This window comes from Apium graveolens, chromosome 2, assembly GCF_009905375.1.
Source record: "Apium graveolens cultivar Ventura chromosome 2, ASM990537v1, whole genome shotgun sequence".
Lineage (NCBI taxonomy): Eukaryota > Viridiplantae > Streptophyta > Magnoliopsida > Apiales > Apiaceae > Apium > Apium graveolens.
The window spans coordinates 312,642,236-312,651,626 of NC_133648.1; positions in this window are offsets into that span (position 1 = coordinate 312,642,236).

Below are 9,391 nucleotides of genomic sequence, written 5' to 3' on the forward strand. Positions count from 1 at the left end.
ATGTTTATTAAATGCAATGTGAAATTTCTACTCCTATGAATCTAGCCTTATTATTTAACTTTTGACTACATGGCAATCAACTTATGACACTCCCCTTTGATTGTCATGATAGTGTGGATCATAAATTGTCTCGTTAAAATTTTGTAAAAAAAAACCCAGTGGGATAAAAACTTTGGTGCAGGAAAAAGAGTACAATCTACCCTTGGAAAAACTAATCATTCTCAAAGTTTTGTTGTAACAAATTTTTTAGTCGACGCATTCCAATGTTATGTCGTAACCTCCTAAATGTTGAATTCGATAATGATTTCGTGAATAAATCCGCAAGATTGTCACATGATCGAATTTGTTGTATACCAATTTCTCCATTCTTTTGAAGCTCGTGAGTGTAAAAGAATTTTAGCAAAATGTGCTTCGTCTTGTCTCCTTTGATATATCCTTCCTTAAGTTGATCAATGAATGCAGTGTTATACTCAAACATGACAGTAGGGCTTCTTGTGATGTCTGGTAATCCACATGATTCTTGATGATAGACCGCAACCAAACACATTCTCTATTGGTTTCATGAATTGCAATGAGTTCTGAGTGATTTGTTGAGGTTGCCACTGTAGTTTGCTTCGTGGATTTCCAGGAAATGGCTGCACCGCAATATGTAAATACACATCAAGTTTGTGATTTGCAAAATGAGGATCAGACAAATATCTAGCGTCTGCATATCCGATCAACTAAGATGTTGAGTTTTTCGGGAAGAATAACCCAAAATCAATTGTTCCACGAGGATAACGAAATATATGTTTGATCCCATTCAATGTCTGTCCATCGGAGCAGAGCTAAATCTAGCCAATAAATTCACAGCAAATGTAATATCTGGCCTTGAATTATTTGCAAGATACATAAGTGCAATAATTGCACCCGGATATGGGATTTCAAGACCAAGAACCTCTTCATCATCTTCTCGTGGTTGAAATGGATCTTTATCAGGCTCTAAAGATCTAAACACCATCGGAGTAGTCAATGGATGAGATTTATCCATGTAAAATCTGTTCAAAACCTTTTCTGTATATGTGGATTGGTGGAGGAAAATTCTTGTTGACAAGTGCTCGACTTGTATCCCAAGATAATATTTTGTCCTTCCAAGATCTTTCATTTCAAACTCTGTCTTTAGGTATATGACAGCATCATTAATCTCCGTAGCTGTTCCTACAAGATTTAAATCTTCCACATATACAACAATAATCACAAAACCAGATTGTGATTTTTTGATAAAAACACATGGAGAAATTTGGTTACTAATATACCCATTCTTTTGTAAATAACAACTTAGTCTGTTATACCACATACGATCAGATTATTTCAGTCCATGCAATGATCGTTGAAGTTTAATGGAGTATATATGACGAGATTTCTTGAACTCATCCATTTTAACCCTTCTGGGATTTTCATAAAAAATTCACTATCAAGTGAACCATACAGGTATGCAGTAACGATGTCTATAAGACGTGTTTCCATTTTTTCTTTAGATGCCATACCTAATATAAAACAAAAAGTAATTCCATCCATCACTGGCGAGTATGTCTCTTGATAATCAATGCCAGGCCTTTGAGAAAATCCCTGTGCTACAAGTCGGGCTTTATATCTCATAATTTCATTCTTTTCATTTCATTTTCTTATGAATAACCATTTATTCCCAACAGGGTTCACACCAATTGGTGTTTGGACAACAGGTCCAAATACTTCTCTTTTATGCAATGAATTTAATTCTGTTTGGATTGCGTCTTTCTATTTTGGCTAGTCTTTTCTTCGACAACATTCATCCACACTTTGGGGTTCAGGATAAGAATTTATGTCTACATCCAGTATTGCGGAATACACAAATACATCATTAATTATGGCTTTACTTCGATCCCATAATTTCATATCATGCACATAATTTATTGAAACTTCATGATTGTTTAATCCCGTATCTTCAGGAACTGGAATCTCTTCAGGAGATAATACCACTTCAGGGGTATTTTCTTCTTCTGGAACATGTTCCACTTCATGGGCAATTTTCTTTATTTTTCTTTTTTATGGTGCAACATCTTTTGCACCAGCCAGTCTACCACGCTTCAGGCAAGGCTTTGTTTCTGTAACCAATTCTTTTGTATCAGATTTTTGAATTGGTATATCTATTCTAGCTGGAGTATTTACTGCAGGTATATGAGATTTAGTTATATTTCTAGAATCGTTAAATGCGTCTGGAATTTGGTTTGCGATATTTTGCATATGAATAATTCTTTTAACTTCAAGTTCACATTAACCGGTACGTGGATCTAGAAAATATAATCCTGAAGCATTCCATGTTATGTCTGGTTTAACTTTATTTGAATGTTTATCTCCCCCTAAGGGAGGAAACATAGACTTGTCAAAATGACAATCTGCATATCTTGCGGTAAATAAGTCTCCGGTTAGAGGCCCTAGATATCTAATTATAGATGTGGAATCAAAACCAACATAGATACCTACTCTTTTTTGAGCTCCCATCTTCGATCTTTGTGGTGGAGCAATCGGTACATATACAACACTTGCGAAAATTTTGAAGTGAGAAATATGTAATAACTCGAATTTTTGAGACCTTGTAAAACGTTTAATGAATAGTTACCCTGACGGACGGGAAAAACTTTTGAGCCCACACTATGTAGTGCATGAGAAAATGAGTTTCGGAGTTGATATTATGATTACACGTACCAAATGAGTGTATGTAAACGCTATTAGTTTTCGAAGAAAATGAACTTTGAAAAACGACCATATTTACGACTCATCAAGGATTACGGGAATCACAATATAATTACAAGATTAAAACCCTACGGATTTATATTCAAGTATGATAATTCAAAATATAAGGAATAAATACGAAAGGAATTACGTCGCGAACCATTTACGAGTAAGTATTACGAAAATGCTTAAGCGACCGAGCGAACGCGTAAACGATTAAATAAACGTAACGCACTAACTAACCATGGTAAGAAATTAACCATGGTTACTTTATCAAATAGTGAGCTAAGCTTAGGATGATCAAGCAAGCTAGCCAAATAGTGTGCTAAGGAAGCTAGTACATGTAGTTTAGCTTGTAAGCTAGCAAACTACTTAAGATATGTTCATGGATTTGGCAACAAGGGATAAACCTAGGATTCTATACTAGGAATAATATAAATCAATAAAAAGATATCACCCATCCCGTTTCCTAGAAGCAACCAAAGGAAGCAAGCATAAAACCCCCCTCCTTCATTCTTCCATTCGGCCTTCTTCGTCAAAGGGAGGAATTCAAAATCAAAATCTCAAAATCTAGCCATGGTAAATCATCCCATTAATTCTCAAGCTTCCTAACAACCAAACTAAGGTAAGAAAAATTCTTTAATCTCTTTTTTATCAAGGTTTGATGGGTGAAATAAAATCAAGAAAGTTACTAGTGTATAGTATGAATAGTAACTCTTCTTTGGTTTCTTGATTTCAATGGTGATTTTAGGTTCCAAAAATCATACCAAGCACTTCCAAGACTCCACCATCCTCAAGAACACATCTCAAGCTTTTAATAAAGGTAAAAATCTTTGGCCCAACTTTATTTAATATTCATTTTCAAGTTCCATTTAGTATGTAGATGTAAACCTAATTTTAGAAGTGGTATTGTTGAAATCTTGATGTTTAGTTAAGTAGATGTGAGGTTGATTATTGTTGCCTCAAGAACATGATGTTCTTGAGAGGAGTTTGTGTGTTGATGATGGGATGATGATTGTTGGTGGTTGTTTTAAGAGTTCGGGTGTAAACGAAAACCCGATCGTAAACGTAATTCCGTTAAAATAAACAAATCGTAACTTTAAGATTGTGCAGAAAGTCCCGAAGATATAAACTGTAGTTTCTTGAAAAATAACCCTTGATTATGATATACAATGTTATAAGGATCTTTTAGGCATTTGAATCGCTTGATTCCGATTTACGGATCAAAAGTTATGCCCGTTTTACTAAAAGAGATTTACACGACAAAAACCGCTACGAATTACGAACTTTGAAAATATAAAGGATTGACTTAAATGTGTTCATAAATCATTAAATTTTTACAGAGAGTAACATATTGAGTTTCCTAACTGCTATAAAAATTTCAAGTGAAAATAATGATTTTTCAGTTTTATAAAAATATCAGAGCCGAGGCCGCGCGTTTAGAAAACGTAGAATGCATAAGCCGAGCCGACGGCGAAAATGAAAATGAACCTAAGATACTTAGAAAAATGAAGCGACCATGATGTGAATAAGAACTTAAAGGAATAATAAGGGTAATATAAGTTGAGAGGGTGCATAATAAGTAGCGCATGAGTGCGAGTCGCCGTAAATTAGAACGGGACCTAACGAAGTGAATTATGTTATGATTATAGATTTCCGAGCGGAACCTAGAGCATCCTCCAACTCAAGATACCCAGGCAAGTTTACGAACCCAACTCCATTTACTGTTGTGTTGTGAAAGGATTGTTTTATTATCATTGCATAAGTACCATATTTGCCATGATACGTAGTTATTGAATTTTGCATGATATAACAATGTTGCACGATAAGTATATATCGTGAAATGTTAATTTCGCTATAAGCGTAACGTATTATAATAAGACCGAGAGTCGGTCGGAATTTCAAGATAAAAACCCGGGAATCGTTCTGGTGATATTATAGGACGATTACAAGTCCATAATAGTATGTTTTAAAGGGACTCAACGTCCACTTACGAAACATTAAAATACCTCAAACTCTTATTAAACGATTTTCCAACGAACATATTCTCTCAAATATATTTTATTGTTTGAGTAATAAATATTGTATACCTATTCCTTTATTATGGGAGAAGTATACTCCAACGATTATTTATTTCAAACCCGATTAAACATTACAGATTATTAATTACGTAGACATAAACTAGTTAAGGAATATTATTTCAAATATTCTTTTAGAAAGTAAACTCATTCGAGGTTTAATTATTTATCGATTATCATTTAATTATTTACTATACATTAAAGGGTTTATTTATAAAAATCATAGATCCTGATTTAAAATACTTTCTGATTTTCGGAAAATCATTCAAATAATTTCAGATCATCGAAGAATATTATCCCGACTTATTTAATATTTTGAGTATAGTTTCAAGGAGAAACTTTTCCCCCTTATTTAATTATCTGTTGACAACGGTCAACTCACATCCTTAGTACTTCCTCTGAAAAATTCCGGAAGTACATATATATATATGAAGTAAAGCTATACCTATCAACAAGCAAAACGCGTGGAGGAACTTCGATGTGGTTCAAGTTCTCGGAATATGATAGGATCTCCTAAAGGACAAGGGAGGGGTATGATCCAAGTACTTCGTGTATTGGATAGACTACTGGTACCGTAGGAGACGGTACAACCTGTACCTAAGGACCTGCGAAGTGTGTGTATACCCGAAATGAGGACACATAGCTCGAATGCGGCAAGGGTGATAACCGGGATACGAAGGTGTCGTCCCTCTACTAGTAGAAAAGGTTAATTTTATCGCAGTACGACTGATCATCGTATGCGGTGGCTCCAACGAATGTCCAAATTCTTCGAATTGGAATTTTGATGCAATACCGTAACCCAAGCCTAGGTGCTGGGTTTACTTTTAAGGTATTCACAGGATAATAAAAATTCATTAAAGAATTATTTTCATAAGAAGGTGTTTATCACCAAGGAAAACTAATTTCGAATATAATATAACTATTATATATGATATTTTACGTAAGTTATCATACAGTCATTTGTATACTGTACATTATTTTGCTGGGCATTATAGCTCACACTTATTTTCTTAAATTGACACAACACAGCAGTGAATCAAGATGCCTTCCATGAGAACGACATCCAGGAAACCGGTAGGAAATGGCTAGCTGTTTCGTAGATTGTTTGGTGCTATACCACAGGTAGTTCGAATAAGCTGGATTAGTTTTCAGTTATTTTTAGTTCGGCTTATTTATAAGTATGACTTATGTAAGGTAATAAACAAGAAACGTATATTTGTCCGACGGACTAGCCTTACTTAGAGGTTACTCCCCGGTAAGACTTAATCACTTTTGGGTTGTAATAATTATCACTTGATGGTTGAATTACTCTAGTTATGAATGGTTCGTTTGCAAGACAATAACCTGTAAGTGTGTGTGTGTGATAAGTGTGGGGTCGTGAAACGTGAATATTTATATATTGTAGTGTGAGTTGTGTGGTTGTAGTAGTTTAGATGGCGTGGCCTCCGAGATTCCTGACCCTGGATTTTGGGGCGTTACAGAAATGGTATCAGAGCCTTAGGTTATCAAATCTTGGAAACGATAGGATATAAAATACGTAGACATAAGAATAATAAAATAACCAATTAGAGCTCAAGTCGAGTTCATCGTCGGGCTACACGGGTAGTCTTGACAGTTTTACCCTCAAGGGAATTTCGACTCTAAGTTAGTAACACATTGCCTATTGTGTCAGGTACCAGTGGAGCCTATGAGGGAGGCTGGCCATGTTGAGGATGTTATGGTTCCTGAGCGTGACCCTACTCCCGAGCCAGAGAACCCACCCATTGATGATTCAGATGATGACCCTACTGAGGATGTCCCAGAGGAGGAGACTGACCTTCCTGTCCCCATAGCTAATGACGTTGAGATGACCCAGGGAGATGGCGAAGGCTGGAGGGATGTAGAGATGTACCCTCACCCGACTATTCGCTCTCCTACCCCACCCCCAGGGATTCAGAGCCCTATGCCCTATACTGATGATGATGACGAGGATGGAATATATGCATAGGTCTACGAGGCTTATGACATATCCTCTAGCGACCCAGACTCACCTCTACCACCCCGACGACCATACATGTAGCTGTACACGACTGGATGGTGGCTCAGCTTAACGCTGAGATTACTGCGGCATCTGCTCGCATTGAGGAGTTACGCCAGGCCTTGACAGCTGAGAGAGCCATCAGACTAGGATACCCAGGGGATTTCAGAGCTACTTCCCCAGCCATAGCCCGCAGAGAGATTGATGGGATCGAGCTCCGTACCCAGGTTCAGATGAGGATGACAACGATTGGAGGATACATCCCGGTAGTTGATGCAGAGCTGATGTTGGCAGGAGCGATGAGGAGGGTGCATGACCTCACGCGCAGTGACAGTGACTGAGGGACTAGTGACTAGAGATGGACCTTGAAGAAGGCTGGGTGACTTGTCATCAATTTTGATAGGATAGCTAGTAGTAGATAGCGTTCCTAGCCCTTCAGAGTATACGGCTTATGTATTTGCATTTTAGTATTCAGGACAAGTAGTGATGTATTATAATCAAGCATGTATGAACTCAACTAGTTGTTTTGTTCCCCAAGATATAAGTGGGTGACCTTATGAAATATATATCTAAGCAGTTATCAAGAAATTGATGTCCATATTATTGCACTTTATAAAAACATGCTAGATAATAAATGACATGCTTACACATGAATAAATTAATCCAACTGTTATAATTACAACTAAGTTGACAAATCTTCATTATCAGAACAATGCCACCCCGTAGAAGAGGAACCAGGGCACAGCCCGCAGAATCAGCTAACCAAGAACGGAATGAACCTGACCCTGTAGTAAATGAAGAAAGTGAAGATGACCTAGACTATAATGAATATGATGAGGAAGAATATGTAGAAGAAGAGGTTGAGGATACCCATTAGGGAGGGAACCCCATGAATGAATTTATGGAGCTGCTAAGAGTAAATCTGAACCAACAGCCTATTCCACCACAGCCACATGCTGCCCAACAGACTTCAACCACTGTCTTTAGAGCCTTCAAATCTCTCAAACCCCCAGAGTTTCTAGGATCTTCTGACCCCGTTGAAGCACGAGCCTGGCTCAAAGAGATAGAAAAGTCCTTCGAGATACTAGGTATTGAGGAACGACACAAGACCATTTTCGCTTCTTACATGCTGAAAGGAGAAGCTAACTACTGGTGGGAGTCCAAACAAAACCTAGAGACTAATGCTGTGATCCCATAGGATAGATTTACCCGACTGTTCTTAGACAAGTACTTCCCTAGGTTTATGGAAACTCAGATGGAGATTAAGTTTCTGGAGTTGAAACAGGATAAGATGACCGTGGTAGAATATGAGGCCAAGTTTACTGAGTTGTTGAGATTTGTGCCTGAGTTCGTGAATAACGAAGAAAAGAAAGCACGAAGGTTTGAGCTTGGTCTGAAACAATGGATCCAAAACCGAGTGGCAGTGCTAGAGCTGACAGACTATGCTACCTTAGTGCAGAAAGCGTCGATTGTTGAAGCTGGCAGTGAGCAGAGTGTGAAGGAAAAGGAAAATAGGAAGAGAAAGATAGGAAGCCAAGGAATATGAACCGAGAACAGGAGCCTTCCAAGCAGGTTCGTCAGGGGAATGGTGTCCCAACCTGCGCGAGGCCCCGGATTCAGAAAGGCCCCAAGCGAGAGTGTCGGCCAGGGCAACGGATAATCTTGAGCAACATTTCATAGCCAACCACGTGCCCCAATACCAGAATGTCAGACATGCGGAAAAAGAAACCTTGGGATGTGCACCCAGGCAAGAGTCCCTCTGAAATGTTACAGGTGCGACCAACCCGGACACCTTGCCAACAACTGTCCCCAACATAGCAAGACATGTTTCCAATGTGGGAAAGTAGGACATATGAGGAAGGATTTCCCGATAATGAAGCCCCCAGTCTCAGGTATGAGCAGAGCTGCATCCAACCGACCCCTAGTTGCTAGGACCTTCAACATGACTGTTCAAGATGCTGTTCGAAACACTGATGTGATAGCAGGTACCCTTTTGTTAAATTCCGAACATGCAAATGTCTTATTTGATTCCGGAGAAACCAAGTCATTTATATCTCAAGATTTTGCTAAAAAGTTAAAACTTAATACCATACCCTTACGTGAGATATTAAAAGTGGAAATAACAAACAAAGAAATAATTCCTGTAAATCAAGTACACCCTAAGTGCAAGTTGAAATTGGAGGGGAAGGTCTTCGAGGTTGACCTAATCTCATTTACGTTAGGAGAATTTGATGTAATCTTAAGAATGGATTGGTTATCCAGTAACGGAGCGCAAATAGATTGTGAACGGAAGAGAGTAAAGATAAGAGTGCAGAATGAAAAAGAAGTAGTGTTTAAAGGTCAACAGCAGAAACATAAATTTCTAACCATGCTACAAGCAAAAAGATTGTTAAGGAAGGGAAAAGAAGCTTATTTGGCTTATGTGATAGATACCAAGAAGGAGGTCTCTATTATACAGGACATACCCGTAGTAAACGAATTCGAGGATGTATTCCCAGAGAACTTACCAGGGTTGCCACTTGACAGGGAAATAGAATTCACTATA